This window comes from Eschrichtius robustus, chromosome 13, assembly GCF_028021215.1.
Source record: "Eschrichtius robustus isolate mEscRob2 chromosome 13, mEscRob2.pri, whole genome shotgun sequence".
NCBI classification, from domain to species: domain Eukaryota; kingdom Metazoa; phylum Chordata; class Mammalia; order Artiodactyla; family Eschrichtiidae; genus Eschrichtius; species Eschrichtius robustus.
In genome coordinates, this window is record NC_090836.1 from 3,610,877 (window position 1) to 3,630,927 (window position 20,051).

General features: G+C 55.2%; 1 protein-coding gene across 5 annotated transcripts in view; it reads left to right on the forward strand.

Annotated features, from left to right (window-relative positions):
• TSPAN9 (tetraspanin 9) overlaps positions 1–20,051 on the forward strand; it is a 272,676-nt gene that overhangs the window by 124,310 nt on the left and 128,315 nt on the right. Inside the window, exon 1 of one of the 5 annotated variants that reach the window (XM_068562159.1) lies at positions 941–967. The exons of the other annotated variants lie outside the window; for them this stretch is intronic. The gene's annotated coding sequence lies outside the window, so the exon portion shown is untranslated. Of the gene's footprint in view, positions 1–940; positions 968–20,051 lie in introns of those variants that run through there. 5 annotated transcript variants of the gene reach the window in all.

Below are 20,051 nucleotides of genomic sequence, written 5' to 3' on the forward strand. Positions count from 1 at the left end.
CCCATCTCCTTTGTTTTTTGATAGAACAGGGCCCCTCATCTGTATTTATTGACAAATATGGGAAAACTTTGGCCTCAGCTCAACCCCACCGCGTTTGCCCTCAGGTTCCTTAGTGCCCACTCACTCCCCCCTCCTGCCATCGCAGTAAGAGCCAGCCTTGGGCTGCAGACAGTCTGGTTTCCTTGCCCTCGTTTCCTCATCTGTAACCTGTGGGAAGACGTGTACCCCTCTCTTTCCTTGTGCCAGCGCCTCCACGGTGTGAACGGTATCAGGTGGCATTTAGTAAGCGAGGCAAGCGGTTAGGAGGACAGAATCTTGGTTGACGGTGTGGGAGGGCTGCGGGCCCAGGGCCGAGCCTCGGGGGTCCGCGTGGTCTGGAAGTGGAGCTGAGTGCCCTCTGTGCGGTGCTGTGAGCAGACTCGGTGGTCTCGTCCACACTGGAGCAGGTGGGACGCTGTTGAGAAAGCTGGTCACAGACGAATGTTCTCAGTGAGCACAAAGGTGCGCATTCTCTGACCCCAGACTGGACTATGCTTTTCGCCCTCAGGATGCTTACAAAGGGGCGGAGGATGGTTTACTGTCAGGAGGAGGGTCGCTGCTTTCCCTTCGTGCACCAGGCAGCTGCTTTGTGAAATGAGGAAAACAAGGCTCCGAGGGGTTCATGAACTTCCCCCACCCCGAGGTCACACAGTGGAATATGCCAGAGAAGGGATTTAAACGTGCATCTGGGGGATTCCAAAGTCTGTGTTCTTTCCAGGTGGGGAAAGCCAGAGGTGGAGTTCCCAAATCTCTCTGACTTTCTGGACCATCGTTGTGAAATCTCTCAACACGTGATGTTTGTGTGCTCTCTTTTCTGCCGCCCCTCCCACCCCTCACCTCGCTGGCTGGTGTTTAACCACAAGTCCCCTGCCTCCCTGCCCTCTCTCCCTGCCCCCTGAGACTTGGAGAGGACAGGGAGCCGCAGCAGGTGAGAGAGACTGAGCTTCAAGGTGCAGATGACCTTGGGCTTTGTTATGATTTTCCGGGACCCTTGGGGAGGTGAATGTGGGGTTCCCAGCTGGGAAGATGCAGGGAGTCAGGGAGCCTCCAAAGGGCACGGCCTGGTGCTGGCTGTCACGTGAGGGGTCTGTCCCGGGTGGCCCCTCAGCTCCCCTCAGCCCTCCCAGTTCCCCTCTTTGGAACCTCTGTTAGGAAGCCCGGAGCCCAGGCCCCTCCGCTCTCCTTCCCCACTGCCTCTTTAAGGCTAAGGTGTGCTTCTCCGCTGCTGGTGGTTGGAAAGCTCCCGTGTGTGCTGTGGAGACGGTCCAGGACCATTCCCCTGGACATCAGGGCCGGGAAGTTTTCAAGTTCAGACAGGATACCCCCAGGGCCCGGGGACAGGATGCAACCCTGGTTCACCTCAGCGAACACAGCGAGTGCTTTGGGACCCGGCTAGTTAAACCCAGCTGGTTACGAGCTGCCCAGTTAGTGCCCTGGTGTGGCACAAATCCAGCTGGTCCAGAGCCACCTCAGCCTGGGGACTCTGGCCTTCCTCCCCCACCCACGCCATCCACTTGTCCTCTCTCCTCCCATGGCCCCAGCCCCAGCTCTGGCCCCAGGCACGCTCCTGGCCTCTGGCCTGCCTTCCTCTGTGCTTAGGCCTCGCCTGAGCCTCAGCCTTTCTACCTGCTGACGGCACCGCATCCTTTGGTGCCCTCCTCCCTTGCCCCCCAGCTCGGGCTGGGGTGGGTCAGGGGCAGCGCCTGGCACGGGTCCAGCCCGCGGAGCCCACTCCGTGTGAGCGGGAGTGCAGGGGACGGGCGCAGCATGGCCACCGGGCACCTGGTCGGGTCACGGTGACCAAGCCCCTGACCCGCGTGAGACTGAGTGCCCAGCGTGCTTACCTGGGGGGAGCTGCCCATCACAGTTGGTGAGGCCACACCCGTGAGGGACAGTTATGGAGGCACCTGGGACAAACCGAGTGGAGCCGGGAGAGGCTGCTGGGGTCTGTGGGACGTAGGCGAGAGCCCGAGCGTCGGGGACCAGGCTGGCTCTTGCCACCAGTGTGTTTGTGGATCTTGGCTCGGCCCCAGGGCCTCTGGAGGTTTCCTCTTTAGGAGGCTGAGGAGATTGGGGTGGTTCTTTCTGAAGACCCTTCCAGCTCTGTCTGCTTGACAACCGCTATTTGTCAGGCGCTTTCTGGGGGTCAGGGGTCAGGCCTAACCCCATCTGGTCCTCCCCACGCCGGGCTCTTGCCTCCACTTCACAGATGCTAACGTTGGAGCCAAGGTTACAGTCTAGCATCTAGGTCACATCCGGGCCGCAGATGTATTTTGTTTGCCCCGTTGATGTTGTTGTTTGTTAGAGCCAACGTTTAAACAGTGAAGAGGTTTCACAATCTTAGAGATTTCTGGCTTTTTAGAGATTAGAGGAGGACTAGTTGCCTGGAGCCCACACCAGCCAGGGGGCAACTCCTGGCTGCCTGAGTGTCAGGCATCACCTTTGGGTGGGACCTGGGGACCTGTGCATTCCCGAGCCCCACCCCCGGCCCCCCCCCCCCCCCCCCCCCCCCGCTGTCTTGACACAGCGGGGGACGTGCCTGTGTGTCCGCCAGAGCTGCTCATTTACACGTCCTACCTGCCTCTGCAGGTTTGAGTTTGCAAACCTTGCTTTAAGGACGTGCTGTAACTCACACCTTACGTCAACAGCTACGCAGTGTGAGGGGCAGGATGTAGGCTTGGCTCTCTGTCAACCGTGAACCACCCAGCTGCTTTTGCCAGCTATTTCCAAACCCGGCAGGGATTCTGGGCTCCTCTGCTGGAGCATAGACGCCCCCCGGTCAGGCCTGTAGATGAGGAAGTTGGCAAGAATTCCCCTTTCCTGGGACGTTTGTCCCCAGCCCTGTCCTGGGCTGTGGCAGTGAGCTGGTGTCCGCTTGCTCACATTTCAGTCCAGAGAAAAGCCATCTCCCTGCCACAAGGTGTGTCCTTTTCAAATTAATGTGATTGTTGTTTGTCTACTGCCTGTTTTCCTGCACCTTGGTTTCTGTTTACTGGCAGGTTGGACGTGGGAGACCCACCTCCCCGCTCTCCCCCGACGAGTGTTGCCAAAATGCCACACAAAGAGCTTGTATTTTGCCCCAGGCAAGGGGGGGGTCAGGAAATAGAGATGTCTGCTCAGGCTGGGGGTGCATCAGGATTGGCCAGGGGTCCCTGGGGGGGGGGGACAGGCAGGCAGGATGCTGATGCTGGGCCTCCCAAACAGGGCGGGGGCCCCGAGGGGAGCCCTGGTGGAGGTGGAGGTTTCCTGCACTTGGTGTCGGTCTGTCCAGCTGTTTCCTCCTGATAGAGTGGTCGGACAATGCTGCGGTGACTCAACTCCCACCGCCCTCGATGGACAATAGCAGATTCGTCAGGGTCAGCTAGGGAGCGGCACTGTGCCGGTCACCCGCTTCCAGGCTCCGACTTGGGAGGGAACCGTTGCCCTGCTGGCTCTTGGTGTCCCAGGGTCCTGTCCGGGTTGGGGTGGCCTTAGGCTGTTGCTTTTTGGTTTCCCAGTAGCTTGTCCTCCCTTCTTCTTTGTGCACAGCTGATGCAGAGCTTCTGTGGCTCCGTGCTGACCAGCTGCCCGCCTGCCTTTCCAAGTCCAGCTTTGCCAGACCTCCTTCACCCTTGGTTTGAGGTTCTGTGGGTTTGGTGCAGTCCCTGGGGTCCTGAGTCTCTACCCAGGCATCCAGGACCTGGATGAGCTTCAGATGAGAAAGACAGCTGTAGGATTCTTTAATCTCCTCCAGTGGGTAGAGGATTAAGCAATTTTTTGGTGGGTTTGTTATTGTGTATTATGATTTTTTTTAAAACAAAAGCTATCGTTTTTCTGAGTGTTTTTTAGGCTCCTGTCATGCTTGTTTAGTAGCACTTTCATGACTTATCCAACTTAATCCTTCCAGTGACTCTCTGAGGGAGGTATCATTCCCCCCGTTTTACAAGTGAGGCATCCGAGGCACCAGAGGGTAAGGGGCTTGCCCGAGACCTCAGGTCCTCCTCACGTGAAAGTGCTGTGACGCATGACTTCCTAGGGAGGGACGTGAAAGAACAGCTTGAGAACCAGTGATAGAACATTTGAAGGGAGCTGTGCAGGGAGGATGCAAAGGTGGTTGGAGGGTAACACTTCCCTGGCGGTCCAGTGGTTGGGACTCGGCACTTGCACTGCCAAGGGAGTGGGTTCAACCCCTGGTCGGGGAACTAAGATCCTGCAAGCCGCGAGGTGCGGGCAAAAAAAAAATTTCAGAGGTGAGCAGTGGAGGAGCAGACATGTTAGCACCCAATTCGGATGCGAGACACAGTGTGATTGGTGCTAATGGTGGGGCTGCCAGAGTGATCTGGAACCACGTTTCAGCTGGCATATGAGCAAGTAGCAGACGAGACACTTCAAAACAGAAGTGGGACCTTCCTGGCCCATAGGGCTGATTCAGCTGTCAGCACGATTGAAACTGGTCCACGTAGAAAACGCTGAGATATAAGTGCCATTTATGTCTAGAGTTGCAAAAAGGCAGTGTTGCTTAGAATTATTTTTAGTAGTCATTTGTAAATTGGTATCAGTAGCCTGAGAAATATTCATTCTCCCTGACTCAGTAGTTCTGTTCCTTAGAATTTTTTTAAATATAAATTAATTAATTAATTAATCTATCTATCTATCTATTTATTTATTTTTGGCTGTGTTGGGTCTTCACTGCTGCGAGCAGACTTTCTCCAGTTGCGGCGAGCGGGGACTACTCTTCGTTGCAGTGCACAGGCTTTTCATTGCGGTGGCTTCTCTTGTTGCGGAGCGTGGGCTCTAGAGCGCAGGCTCAGTAGTTGTGGCGCACGGGCTTAGCTGCTCCGCGGCGTGTGGGATCTTCCCGGACCAGGGCTCGAACCCATGTCCCCTGCATTGGCAGGCGGATTCTTAACCACTGCGCCACCAGGGAAGTCCCTGTTCCTTAGAATTTATACTAAGGAACTAATCATATATATGTATATATGTACAGACATAGATACATATGTGTATATACATATATATCTTCACTGTAACATTACTTACAATAGTTAAAAATTGGAAACATACCAAATGCCCAACAATAGATGATTAGTTATGTAAATTTTGATACAGTTATAGGACAGCAAACTGTATAGCCTTTAAAAAAATCATGTCTTCAAAAATTATATATAATGATTCTAGATCATGTTTATGGAAAAATATCAAGCAAATACTGTAAGATGTAAAACTGTATATACTCTAAATTCCAATTTTTTTGCAGTGTGAATAAAAAAGACTAGAGGAAATATACCCCAAATGCTAATAATGGTAGTGATTATTAGTGATTTTTATTTTCTGTTTTATGTTCTTCTGTGATTTCTAAAATTTCTTTAGTGACCAGCAGTAACAACAATAAAAAAGTCTTGGGTGTCTGGGGACTGTGGGGTGCGTATTGCATGGATAGGACTCCGCCTGCCCTGTGACCCAAGATCTCCAGCACTTTCCCGAGTACAGCGATGGGCTCTGGGGGCGGGGCCGCTACCCTGGGTCCCTCTTCCTTCCTTCTCGGTCACACTCTGCCCCTCCAGTTTTCTCCCTTAATTGGCCATAAATTTATAACTGAAGAATAATTTTAAAAATATGTATTATTTTTATCAGTCGCCTTTCCTGAGCACCCTGACAAGGAGGCATTTTCTACTTCTCCCTTTAAAAGAAAACCCTAATTGAAGTTCCTTTCTGCTCACGCGATCCAAATTGATTTTTCTTCTCTGTAGTTTAGATGGGCTTTGTCAGATAGAAGAATTTTGGGCTCCTGCCTTAAATGGCCTGTGAAAGCCCAATTTAAAATGATGCTGCATTGCCACAGCCTGTTAGGTAATAGAGGTCCAGCCCCATTGCACACAGGAGTTGAGAGGGCGAAGGTTGCAGTTCTGACAACGTTTTGTGGTGGATGACATGATTGAAATTGACCCCCACGCGAGCCCAGAGAACACCTGTGACACCTGTGATCCTGACTCAGAGCAGCCTTTGTGTTTCTGTTTTGTGGATATTGATCGGGACGTGGCATATCACGTGGCATTTAAGGCCCCACCCATGTTGTTTGGATAAATACTGGCCTTCTCGGCAACATTTGTTCTCAACAATGAGACTTCCTGTGAACTTGTTGTATTCAGGTGTACAAAGAGGATGGTCTCCTGTAGCAGTTAAGAAAGTAGATTTTGGATCAGAGAGATTCAGATCCTGGCCCTAGCATGGTGACTTATGTCTATATATGACATATATATTTATTTATTACAAGTAATTGGTTTGCATGATTATGGGGGCTGAGAGGTCCCACCATCTGCCATCTGCAAGCTGGAGACCCAGGTGGTGAAATTCGGTCCGAGTCCAAAGGCCTGAGAACCAAGGGAGCCGATGGTGTAAATCCTACTCCAAGGACAGGAGAAGATGAGATGGGATGGCCCAGCTCAAATATTGAGGCAAAAAAAGAGGGGCGAATCCCTCCTTCCTCCGTGTTTTGTCCTATTCAGACCCTCAGTGGGTTGGATGATGCCTATTCTCGTTGGGGAGGACCGTCTACTTTACCGAGTCCACCAATTCACCTGATAATCTCATTCAGAACACCCTCATGCAGAAATAGGGTTTAATCAGGGCACCTCACGGCCAGTCAAGTTGACCCATAAAATGTACCTTCACAGGTGGCATTAAGTACCTCCACATTCTTGTGCAACCTTCACCACTAGCCATTTCTAGAACTTTCTCATCATTCGAAACTGGAGCTCGGTACCCCTTAAACACGAACTCCCCCTCCAGTCCCGCTGTGGATTGGAGTCCCAAGGGTCAGAGGGGGAAGCCGTGCAGAACAGGGCAGAGTGGGAGCCCGCTTACTGCTGGTCCCTAACTGTCCCCTGCGTTCAGGAGGTCCCTGGTCTTCTTGGATGCCTTCCCTGCATCCCTCCCCCCAGCCCCTGGTAGCACCTTTCCACTTTCTGTTTCTGTGGCTATGACTCCTCTAGGAACCTCACATAAGTGGGATCATTGTACTTGTCCTTTTGTGACTGGCTTTGTCACTTAGCATCATGTCCTCAGGGTTCATCCTTGTCTTAGCGTGTGTCAGAACTTCCTTCGTTTTCGTGGCTGAGTAGTGTGTTCTGTTGTCCGGATAGACCACGTTTTGTGTATCCAGTTAATCTGTTGACGGACATTTGGGTTGTTTCCACCTTTTGGTTACCGTGCATCATCATATTTAACGTTAAATTCCCACCATCCGCCTTCCCAGTCATGCCAGCGGTTCTCCAGTGCACGTGCATGCAGGCTCACACATGCTCACACACACACTCACATGCTCACACACACACTCACAAGCTCAGACACACACTCGCATGCTCACACACACACACGCTCACACATGCACACACATGCTCACACACACACACTCACACATGCTCACACACTCACATGCTCTCACACACACATGCTCACATATGCACACACGGTACTGTTGAAATGATGGGTGCACATACAGTCACAGGTCATTTTCCCGTGCATTGGATCCGTTTATCCTTTTCCCTCGTCAACCTGGACACGCTCTGAGGCCGGGAACTAGGTTGAATAATCGCTTTCCTTGGGCCTGGGAGTCTGATTTAGGAAGTGGTAGAGGATCGTGGTTTAGAATGTGGGCTCTGAGGTCAGACAGCGTGGCTGCATCCTGATTCCAGCCTCACTGACCTGTCACTTTACCCTTTGGCATGCAACTTGTCCACGTTGAAGTGGTGACAATGGGGTATCTGCCTCGTAGGGCCGTTATGGAAATTAAATGAGATAATCCATGTCGAGGGCTTAGCACCATCTCTGATGCATTCTAAGCCCTTAAATGTTAGCTTAAGAAAACAGTATGATCTCAACACCCCTTTCAGAATTTGCCTCTTTCGTCTTCAGTTTCCTCGAGAGGGTCTTCAGTTTCCTCGAGAGGTGGCTTTAGGCTGAGATGGATGGGTCCCCCGCTGTAGACTGGCATCCCAAAGGTCGGAGGGGGGCACTGTGCAGAACCAGGCGGAGTGGGAGCCCACTTTCTGCTGGTCCCTAACTGTCTCCCCACACCCCCCTCCTCCTCCACTCAGGTGGTCCCTGGTCGTCTTGGATACCTTCCCCTCAGCCTCTTTCCTGCGGGGCTGCTGGTCCTCGGGGTGGACTCGGACATGAGGGGAGGCCTCGGGCACCACACCAACTCTTGGGCTCCTGCAGGATGTGCTGCTGGGATGGCCGGAGGCTCGCTTCCCCAGGCCGCCGAGGAGCACATCAGCTGTGGGCCTGTGGCCCGCCTGGGAAGCCTGAGTCCTGCTGGGCACCCGCGGGGGATGCTGAGCGCTCGGCAGCCGCTTGATTCAGCCTGTGTTCTCCTAAAGCTGATGGAGCTGGTGCAAACAGAAGTTCCTCTTTTTATTTTTCCTCTACTTAGCAAAAATGTCTTAAATATTTACAGCCTCCTCTCACAATTTCTTCTTACATCAGCTTCTGGCTTCAGCTTTCTGGCTGTGGGGAGGCGGGGAGGAGGTTCTGGGCTCCTTGCTGATTTTCGACTCTGGGGGACTTCTGCTTGAAAGCAGAGGGCAGGAGCCGGCACGTGGTGTCCAAAGGCGGTCACCCCTCTGGTCAGGTGATGGGCCTCTCTGGCCCGGCTCTCAGGACTGGCCCGTGGCTCGGTGGCATCTGTGTGACCTTGAGCACACTTCTTGACCCCAGCTTCAGCTTCCTCATCAGTGAGACGAGATAATAAGAGCGTCTGCCTGCAGAGATGTGGGGCCTCAGTGAGATAATCTGCGTGAAACGCTCAGCGTAGCGTCTGGCACACGTGCGGATGCTCTAAAAGAGTAAGTTACTTCTATTTTTATTGGCAAACTTTATTTTTGCCGTTCCCAGCCATTCGTTTCTCTCCACCTTTTCTTTCTGGGGCAGCCCCGATCCCCCCAACATCCCTGCGTCCTTGAATTGTCCCCTTCTCTCCTCTGGCGGAGCCCACTCTGGGGAGGGTCTCACACTGTAGCCCTGCCAGGGTTCAGGGGTGGAAGCTTCAAGGGCATCTGGGCCCGTCCCCATCTGATGCGTGTCCTAGCTGAGTGGTGCCTTTGCTTTTCCTCACCTCCTCTGACCCGGAGCTCTCTCCCTGCTGACATAGGTCCCTCTATCTTTGTAATTTTTTCCTCTTTGGGGGAAAAAAGGAGTCGAATTGTATGGAGTCCCCTGTGCCAGGAGCCGCCAGGCACATTCCTGGTCTCACTTCCTCGACCCAACAGGCTTGGAGCCTGGTGATGGTGTTATGCCAGTTTTCACAGGGCAGGAAACTGAGGCACAGCAAGGCTGAGTAAATGGCCAAAGGTCACACACGAGAAGGGGACAGCGGTGCTTGATTAAGGCTGGACTTTGTGAAGCTGCAGCACGCTCTCTGCGTCGGTGGCCAACAGCACAGATGCCCCGCTCTCCACTCGCTGTGTGGCCGGGGGCCTCAGTTTGTCCACCTGGAAATGGGGATGACAGTAGCGTCAGATGCTGGTGAAGCCGTGGGCCTGGTGTGTGGTGAATGTGCAGGGAATGTGAGCCCCTGTTGGAGGTGGACGTCCTGAGGGGCCTGACTCTGGGAACCCACAGAGCAAGCCTTCTGACCACTTCTGCACAGGCCCTTGGGTATTTGATATCAGGTACCCTGTCCCTCCCAAAGTCCTCTCCATTTTTTAAACCTTTTTTTAAAAATTGCAGTAAAATACACATAACATAAAATTTGCCATTTTAACCATTTTGAGGTGTACGGTTCATTGGCATTAAGGACATTCACATCATCTTGCAACCATCACCCCTACCTAGTCCCTCGACTTTTTCATTGCCCCACAATAGACACCCTGTACCCCTTAGACATCACCCCCTGTTCCCCCAAAACCCAGCCCCTGGCAACCACTAATCTGATTTCTGTCTATGGATTTGCCCATTCTGGACATTTTGTATAAATAAAATCATATAGTATATGGCCTTTTGTGTCTGGCTTATTTCAGTACTTAGCATAATATTTTCAAGGTTCATCCACGTGGTAGCATGTATCAGTATTTCATTCCTTTTTATGGCTTAAATAATATTCTGTGGTATGTATATACCATATTTTGTTTATCCGTTCATCTGTTGATGGACATTTGGGTTGTTTCCACCTTTTGACTATTGTGAATAGAGCTGCTATGAACATACATGCACAGTTTTTGTTTGGACACCTGCTTTCAATTCCTTTGGGTATATACCTAGGAGTGGAATTGCTGGATCATATGGTAATTCTGTGTTTAACATTTTGAGGAACTGCCAAACTCTATTCCATAGAGGCTGCACCATTTTATATCCCCACCAGCAATGTATGAGGGCTCCAATTTCTCCACATCCTTGCCAACACCTGTTATTTTCCATTAAAAAAAAAAAAATTTCTGACCGTCCTAGTGGGTGTGAGGCGGTAGTTTGTTGCGGTTTCGATTTGCATTTCCCTGATGACAAGTGACATCGAACTTTCTCCTTTGGTTTTAACAGTCCCACTTTCTCTTGACCCAGTTCTCAGGTCTTCCACCATTCTATTCATGGTTTTCGAAACGTAGCCTCATTTGTCTAGACCCTGTTCAAAATGCATAGATCCCAGGGCGGACCTCCAGCTGGGCTGGGACCCACCTGGTGTGGAGACCCCACTTCACTCTTTCCAGATTCGCTGCTTTCTCTCCCCGGTGTCCTCTGGACGGCGCCATCCTTTGCTCTGGCTCCTGGGGCTCCTCAGATTCCGACTCTTTCCTCCCAGGTGGTCACAGCTGTTTCAGCCTTGTCCTTCCCACTCCTGGTCCGCCGGCTCTCTCTTCCCGCCTGGTCAGGGTGAGGTCAGGCTGGCCCAGAACTCCTCCTCCTCACCTGCGGGCAGTGACTAATCACCTCCAGCCTCAGTGTCCCCGTCTCGTCCGCAGGATTATTCTGAGAGCCTCGTAAGAGCCTTGCTTCCTCAAGTCCAGTAACCTCGCTCCCTCCAAGTGTGCCTTGAAGGCGCCGTTTTGCGTCTCCGGGGTGGGTTTACGGGGTGGGTTTACGGTTTCAGGCCTATTTCTGACCGAGGAATCAAAGACTGCTCCTCAGGGATGGAATTTCAGGCATGAATGAGCAGATGGATGGGGTATTTTGGGGGGCAGAGGGTTTGTCTCTGTGCTCCAGAAACCACTCCAGCATCTGCCTCCTAGTGAGAGACCCCACCCATCCTGGAAAAAGACTGGGCTCATTTCCTGCTCCAGGGCCCCGGCTGGTGAGACCCGGCCTGCCTCGCCGGGCACTTTTCTCGCAAGTGCAGGGTGTGGTCATCTGCAATTGATCTGTCCGCATACGGTGTTTACTTTAAAATGATGACTCGATTATTATATGAAAATTAGGTTGCTGCAAAAAATAAAATAACATCAAAGTAATAGAGTAAAATGTGAGAGACCCCGTCTCCATACCCCTCCCCTACCCCAGTGCCCTTCCCGGGGGAAACTGCAGGTAAAACTTGGCGTGGGTTCTGGATCCTTCCAGGCCTTTCATCCCGGTGCATTCATTTTTCTCATCTAAGGGCAACTCCAAAGTAAATAACACCATTAGGCTGAGTGTATCAAACAAAATGGGTTCGGATGTTCTCTAGAATGATGCTTCTTAAGAGGTGAACAGCAGTTGGATTTTTCCTCCCCAGGTGGGACTTGAATGAGGATAAGAGGGAAGGAAAACCTTGAGTGAGGAGGTGGAGGATCTTGGGAGGCAGACACCCTGAAAACTGATGGACTGAGGGCAGGATAGGGACCTGCCACATATGTCGGCCACTGTCGCACAGAGTCAGAGCCAGACAGCTGCCTGGGGCCAGTCCTGGCTCCACACTTACTGTCTGTGTCCCTTTGGGCGAGTGTAGGTTACTGAACCTCCTTGAGCCCCAGTTTCACCAATTATAAAAGAGTCAACTAGCTTGTAGTGAGGGGTGAGCCCTGAAACGGGGCCTGCGGAAGGTGCGGTGTGAGGGTTCGGCTCTCGGTCCCTGCTGTGTGTCAGGCTCAGGGACCACTTTCCTTCCTCCGCTTTGCCTGTGTCAGCTCAGCATCGGCCCTTGACCTCCCTCCTCGGCCTTTCTGCCTGTGGCCAGAGCAGAGCTAAGCAGGTCGCAGAGCTAAAAATAGTGATCCCAGAACCAGTGCTTGGGCGTTCAATGTGTTTTTACCGTATGAATGAATGGGTGCCGGGCTGAGGCTTCCCCCCCTCAGGGTGAGGGTCTCGTGGGAACAGTCACACAATTAGCTGTTACTGGTCATTGACACATTAGTGTGAATTAGTGTCATAGAGTGTTTTGACCTGAAAGGGACCCAAGAATTGATCCTTCATGATACAGATGGAGAAGGAAGAAGCTTGCCAGGAGCGTCATGCAGCCAGTTAGGGGCCAGTCGAGGCTGGAGCCCAGGTCTCCTGATTCTGTCTGGTGCTCTGCCCATCCGACGGGAACACCCAGCCCAGTGTCTGGGAGGGCCTGCCCGCCTCTGTTCAGGGTTGCTGCTTCGTGGTGGAGGGTCCCCTACGGCAGGAGGCTCATAGACAGGCCAGCAGACAGATGGGCCTTTTGGAGGGATGGAGGGAGATCTAGGGATAGTGGCCCTGGGGCTTGGCCTGGCAGGTTTGGGGCCCTGCGTCTTCCAAGAGGGAAGGCGAGAAGCATTTGGGGCTCTGAGATGCGGTTTGGCCATGCAGCTCTGTGGATGCGACCAGTAGCTGGATGAGTGAACCCTGCTCCTTCCCCAGTCCTTTCTGCTAGGTTCTGCCTCACATAGCTGGTCACTCCCTCTGGTCCAGGCAGGCAAGGCTGACCACTGGTCACCGAGGCCTGCTGGTGGACTTCTGGCTCGTTGCCTGCTCTTATCTGTGTCGGCCACTAGATGGCAGCAGGAAACTTGTCAATTTCTCTTCCGCGCGGATTTTAGGTGAAGCCCTTTGCTCTGGGGGGGATCAGCATTGCTTCTTGGATGGTACAGGGACTCTCAGATTCCCGGTCTCACTGGTTCCGGGATGGGTGCGAGGAAAGGCTGGGATGAAGCCCAGCGTCCGACTCTCCCGCAAACGTCCTTGAGAAGTGACTGTATCAGCTCGGGCGGTCCTGTGCTTGGAGGCGGCTTTTCAGGAGCCCTCAGCGTGACCCAGACTCTTTCAGCACTGCTCCCACTACTGAGAAGGTCTTACCCTGTGTCCCAGGCTGAGGGTTAGTGCCTTAGAGGGACCGGAAGCTGAGACCCAGTGTCCCTGAGGAAGTCCACCTGCTCCTGGCGGAGTCCCTGGCGTGGCCCCTGTGCTCACATGGATGGATGCGGTGGTGGTGATGGTGGGGACACAGCACAGGCCAGGACATGTGCCACACGAACAGTGGTCCACACAAAGCACTCCTGGAGCGGGGATTGTGCCCCTCGTCCCGGCCAGAACCCTTTCCTCACACGCGGCTGGCGGTGTGTGGGCGTTTGGGCCAGACCGTGACTCCGAGGCTGGCTCTGGCGTGAGTCACACGCCACTGGTGGTGGCCGTCCACCTTGCGCATCGCTCAACAGTGCGCCCTGCAGTTTACGGGTCCTTCTTCTCTCCCATGGCCGCCCTCGGTCTTCCCAGCGGCCCTGTGTTGGGGACGGGGCTGTCCCCTTTCACAGGCGAGAGGCTGAGGCCCAGAGAAAGGAAAGGTGTGTCCCACACTTCAGGGACAGGATGCTGGCCCCGCGAGGTAGCTTCCAAGCCCGGGGGCTTTTTCTGTTTTTGCCCACACCGTGTTGCCTCTCTCTTGGGAGTGAAGCAGTTTGTATGTTGGTGGCGGGGGGTGGGGGCGGGGGGGGGGGGTTTGGTGGGATTGGGAAAAACACTTGCTCCGTCCGGGATCAGGGTGACTGTTAGAACACCTGTGCTGTAACTTTACAGTACCAGCCAGCACCTCTCTGAGAGGGAAGGGTGTGCAGGTGCCCTGGGAGCCCAGCCTGTAAAGGAGCAGGGACCGGAGGAGGGAGAGGGCAGATGAGATGGGCCGCTGCGCCCTGCCCCCTCCTCCCAGCATCCCCCCACAGTGTACCCCGAACAGGAGGCGGGCTGGAGGGCAGGCTGGTCTGGGACCCTGCCACAGCTCCCATGTTGCACTGTGGAGCTGCCGGAACCTCTACTGGCCGTCGTGCCGTGAAGGCCTGGGCCAGGTGGGGGTGTTCTCGCGCTGGAATCAGCTTCCTGTTGGCCTTGCGAGCTATCGGCATTGATCTGAGCTCATCTGAAGCTGGGGGCCTTGCTGGGAACCCCTTTCCAGTTGGACCCTCCCTGGTGCAGCACCTGCCGAGCTCGGGGCCGCAGTGGGGGCTGCTCCTGGGCTCCTCGTCTTTTCCCGTCTCCAGGTTGGGTCTTCTCGCCGTCCTGGTCCTCAGCCTCTCCGGGTGCGGGTGTGGGTGCAGGGCCCGTTATGGCCAGGTCGGCTTTGTCAGAACGGCAGCAGCTGAGTGACGGGCGCGGATGGGGAGATGGGCCCCTGCCCCGGGCCACGGAGGCTCCCACCGCTCCTCCCAGGAGGACCCGTGTCGCTGTCCCGACTCCCCCTTCTCCAGAGCTCTGCCTCCCCCCTCCCACCTGGCTTCACACCCAGCGGGTTCTGCCAGGAGACACAGCTCCCTTGATGCCTGGATTTGGGCTCCGAGGGAGCACTGCCCCCCGGATTGCCAGACCAGAGGCTTCTGCTTCCCAGCCAGACGCCCGCCGAGGACCGTGTCTTAGGCTCCAGCATCCTGCTCGGCATGACCTCTCCGGGCCCCCGGCTTCAGCTGCAGCCTCCCTGCTGTGCTCCTGGCAGCGGCTTGCTGGGGTGGGTGGCGCTAGCCTCTCCACATTATGTCAGCTTCCAGCCAAATACCCCTGGGGTCTGCTAAGGGAGGGCCTTTTATGAATTTTTTCCAGGGGAAGTAATTCCACCCCTTGTCACACGGATTTCTGCATTCAGTTCTTTAGGGGGCTTGACTTGCTTCTTGCTTCCCACCCTACCCCCCTGATGCTCTAGAGACGGGGCCGATTGGTTTCCTTGAACTGGGGCCCAGAGGAAGGCAGTGCTGGGAGTGGGTAGAGCGTGGAGCTGGGCGTCAGGTGTCTGGGGCCTGGCTTCCCCCACTGCTGTGTGACCTGGGTTCGGCCCTCCCCCTCTCTGGGTACACCTGCCGTCTGCAGCGGTGCGAGGGGCAGTGCCCCGCCGTTCCCCTCTGGAGTGCAGACTCTGTCCTGAGCGCGCGGGCTTGATAGAGTGAATTTCCCGTCCTGCTGCCACCCCGGGCCGCCCCTTCCACCTGGGGCGGGTGGGCTGGTGCGGCAGGAGCCTGGGAGGCTGGCACCCTTGTCAAGGTCATGGAAGACCAGGCCCTGCCTGGGGGCGGAGGTGCAGGGCCGAGAAGGGAAGGCAGCTTTGATCCGTGGCTGGTTCCCACTCAGCGCCTCCTGCAGTCTCAGGGCTTAGAGGCAGGAGACAGTCTAGGGGTGGATGGGCCGGAAGGCAGAGCCCGCGGCTTGTAGCTTGCGCTGCGCTCCTGTGGGCCCCTCCCTGGGCTCACCCCTCCTGGCTTCTTCGGCTTTGCTCCGTCTGCCTCCTTCCCTTTGCTTCGTGTTGCTCCATATCTCTCACCACCCCACCCTCGGCTGCTGGCCCTGGATCCACCAGCCCTGCAGGCCCTCAGCCCTCCCTGCTCTCTGCTGGAGCCCAGCAGCGCCCTGGGCCTCTGCGCCCCTCCCCCATGCACGCGTGCATTTGGGCCCCGCCCTCCCCGGGGCCCATCCCCTCCCGCTGCCCCTTGGCATCTGCTCGGGTTTCTGCTCCATGAGTCTCTTTCCTGGGGGCTGAGGGCAGAGGAGGCTCAGCTGGGTCCTTCCCTCCCTCTGGTGGCGGTGGAGAGACTCTTGGGCTGTGTTGTTGTCAGGGATCCTTCCATCCAAGTCTTGGTTTCTAGCAGGTGGCTGGGCAGGAACCAGTTGTAATTAGATTTCCCTTCTCTGTTCACACCTTCCCTCCTCTGCTCAGCCGTCCTGCATCAGGAGGGGCTTCCTCCCCAGGGGCCTGGCTTTGGTAGTGGGACAACCTGGGTCCAGTGGGACTCTCTCTGGCCTGCCCCCCTTGACATCCTCGACAGGGTCTGCAGCCTCAGGGGCCCTGGCACAGCCCCAGGTGGATTTGCTCTCCATCTGCAGGGGGTGATCTCCAGCCTCGCAGCCGACCCACGCGGGCTCAGATCGTTCTGCCCATGTCCCCCAGAAGCAAGGGGACAGTAGATTCTAGCTGGTCCCGTGGGCATGTGCACCACCTGCCTCTTGGTTATCCGTACCTGGGGAAGTGGCTTGTTGGGCCATGGAAGGGCATCTCAGGGCAATCACTGGACAGTCTAAGAGGGTTTAGGCTAGTGCTACTTAAAGTGCGGCCCGTGGGCCAGCGCTCACGATGATGAGGCAGGTACAGGAATGGGAAGTCAGCATTTAGCAATGTTTGCAGTGATTGACTGGCCATGACTCCCCAGGGTAGTGTGGTGTTTCCTAGGGAAGCGCGAGGTGAGTCTTGGATTCTCGTGGCTGGAACCATGCAAACTCTTTGGGACTTTTAGTTGAAGCTGAAGGACTTGTCTCTTTGAACAGGGTATCGGCCAGTTGGGATGCTGCTCGAGTCTCCAGGCAGTTCACCCGGGGTGAAAGGCGGAATTGTCCCCAAGAGCAGGACCACCCGTGGGCCCAGGATGGACTGGAAATAAAAGGCCTGGCATTTGCCACCGATTGGCTGAGAAGCGCCGCCCTCGGCATCCCAACCCACCAAAGAGTCCCGAGAAGGAAACTTCGGGGGTTTCTTGGGAGAAGCTGCAGATTTAGACTTGGTATGGGAAGTTGAGAAAAGTTTGGGGTTTGATGATGAAGACTCAAGGAAAGTACAGGATTTCTGGGGGGAATTTGAATGAGGAAGGTTGTAGGCACGGGAAGTTAGCGGGTAGTGTGGGGTTTGCACTGGGAGGATGTGGGGATAGTTTGGGGTCAGGGGTGAGTGGGAGGGAGGATGACCGCCTTGAGGTTTCATGGGTGGCGACACAAGGAAATACCGGGTTCCTGGAAAGGACAGAGGGAACAATGGGTTTAGTCGTGTGGTCCCGTGGAAGTTTGGAGGTGCTTCGCGGGGGAGCCGAAGAGAAATTTGGGGTTTTATTCAGGAGACAAGAAGGAAATTTGGATGTGTGTTGGTAAGGACTAAGGGAGCTTCAGGCTGGAGAAGGCCAAAGAGAAGCAGTGGGGAGAGGGCCCTGGGGGTGTCGGGGTTCATAGGAGAGGCCAGGGGGTCTGGGATGCTGTGTGGGAGGCCGAGGGGGGCCATGCGATTCAGTTGATGGGGACCAAGGGGTCCTGGGTTCCTTGCCAAAGGCGACATCTGGGTTTTGTGTTACACAGGATGGCCCAGGCTTCCCCAGGCTCCGGCAGCTCACAAGTATCCTGTGTCATGAGAAAGTTTTTAAACTCTCTCGACTTGTCCCCTGAAAACTTGCTCCTTGGTGCCAAAACCTTCCCTGGCCCAGCTTCTCCAGCTCTCTCAACGCAAAGGCAGCCGTGCCCATGCTGAGGGGGCTCACAGGGGGTCTTAGCTCAGAGCCCCCATCCTGGCCCTTTTCAGCTTCACTCCAAATGGCTTTCCCAGCCCACCCGGCCCTCCACCACGGTGGTGACGGATGCCCTGCCTGCCCGGGGAGCGTGCTGTGCCGGTTCTGGTGTCTGCGCCAGTCTCCCCTTCTCCTGCCCCGTCTCGACTCCTTGGGGTCCCGCACATCTTTCAGGGTCCAGCGGGAGCCCTGCTTCTTCGAGGAAGCCTTTGTGACCTCGCCCTCCCCAGGTGCCCGTGGCGTTTCCTCCGGTCCCCTCTCCTGCCCTTGGCCTGCCCGGCAGATGTTCTGACCTGACTTTCCCGTGTGTACATGTCTTAGGTGCTTGGGAGACACAGGCCCCTGGTCTGAAGGCATCTCTCTGAGTTGGGGGCCCACCTTTCACGCTCCCCTCTTCCTCTCCAGCCTGGCCCAGGCCTGCTCTGCGGACCTTACAGGGCAGCTCTCGGATTAACAGCCCCGCACGCTAACAAGTCACCTGCCCAGCAGCTCGGACCCAGGGGCCCCGCCCCTGCTGCTCCGCAGGGGCTTGTGACAGTCAGCCACTTGGGGGACTCATGGCCTCTCTCCTTGGGACCAGCGGTTCCCCCCGTATTTCCCACCACGCCTGACGCCCACTTTCTCCATCTGGCCCTTGCTGTGGCCCTGGCCACGTGGCTGGCAGGTGAATAGCAAGATGCGGTGTCAGAGGTCACGCGAAGCGCTTAACGCGGGTGGCTGCTTCCAGGATCCCGTGATAGACGTGCTTCGCGGGTGAGGACATGCCCGACGGCACACGCGCGCTGGAGGCTGAGGGCTGGTGACCGCTCCGCCCCCTGCCCCTGGGTTGACACTGCTCGGCCGCGCGCCCTTCTCGGGAGCCTGCCGCCTGCTGCTCTGTGCCTTGCCCACCCTTTCATGGAGTGTCCCACCCACCCTCCCGCCCACACCGTCCTCTCCTCTTAACAGCGGAGTTTCCCTTCTTCTCTGACCGGGGTCCCGACCCCCCGTTTCTTGGAAGCCAGCTGGGGTTCAGGTTGGGCTCCTCGGGGTGGGCTGGCCCCCTCCCCCGCTTCTCCCTTCCCCCCTTCCCTGGGCAGGGCTGAGTGGGTTCCCAGGCTGGTCCTCGCCGTAGGAGAGGGCTGCAGGATGAAAGGTGATATATACGTGTAAGGCGATGATTATTTGTTTGACAGGGACAGCTGCCTGCAGTAAAGAATGTAATCTAGTCATCCTTTTGTGTGAATCAGACCCGACGCTCAGCACGGTGCCTCAAACAGCAGGAGCCTGTTTTCCCTCCCTACCCCTCCCGCCCCCCCCCACCCCCCGGCTCTCCTGCACGCTTGCTGGCGCTCCTGCACCCGTGTGCCCTGGAGCGCGTACGCGTGTGGCCTACGCACACACCAACACCCTTTTTCTTTTGGTTTTTTGTGTTGTTGTAAACATCTTACATAACCATAGTGTACTGTGGAAACCGAGAAATTCAGATTGGTGTGGTGTTATTAACTCAGCTGTAGGCTTTCTTTGGATTTTCCCACTAGCGTCCTTTTTCTGTTCCAAGACCCCACCTTGCATTTAGTTGTCATGTCTCTTTAGGTTCCTCCAACCTGTGACGATTCCCTGGTTTTTCTTTGCCTTTTGTGGCCTTGACGGTGCTGAGGAGGACAAATCAGTCACTTTGTAGGATGCCAGCATTTCCTTGTGATTGGGGTGAAGTTATGCATTTTTGGCAAGGATGCCACAGATGTGGTGCTGCGTCCTCGGCGCTTTTGTCACGGGGTAAATGACATCGGTATGTCAGCTTCAGTGCTTGGAGAAGGTGATGCTGGCCGGGTATCTCCTCTATGAAGTTACTCTTTTTCTCTTGGTAATGAACAGATGTCTTGTGGGGAGGTACTCTGAGACTCTGAGACTATACAAATATCCTGTTTTCCCTCAAACTTTTTTTTTTTTAAAATAAATTTATTTATTTATTTATTTGGCTGCGTTGGGTCTTCGTTGCTGTGCGCGGGCTTTCTCTAGTTGCGGTGAGCGGGGGCTGCTCTTTGTTGCGGTGTACGCGGTGGCTTCTCTTTGTTGCAAAGCACAGGCTCTAGGCGTGCGGGCTGCAGTAGTTGTGGCTCGCGGGCTCTAGAGCGAAGGCTCAGTAGTTGTGGCGCACAGGCTTAGTGGCTCCGCGGCATGTGGGATCTTCCCAGACCAGGGCTCGAACCTGTGTCCCCTGCATTGGCAGGCGGATTCTTAAGCACTGCGCCACCAGGGAAGTCCCCCTCAAACTTTTACTCACTAATTTTAGCATCCATCAGTGGTTCTTTCCTGCAGTAGTTATTATTGTGGTGTTTGCCGAATGGTCATTTTCTGTTTCCCTCATTTCCTCTACATTTGTTAATTGGA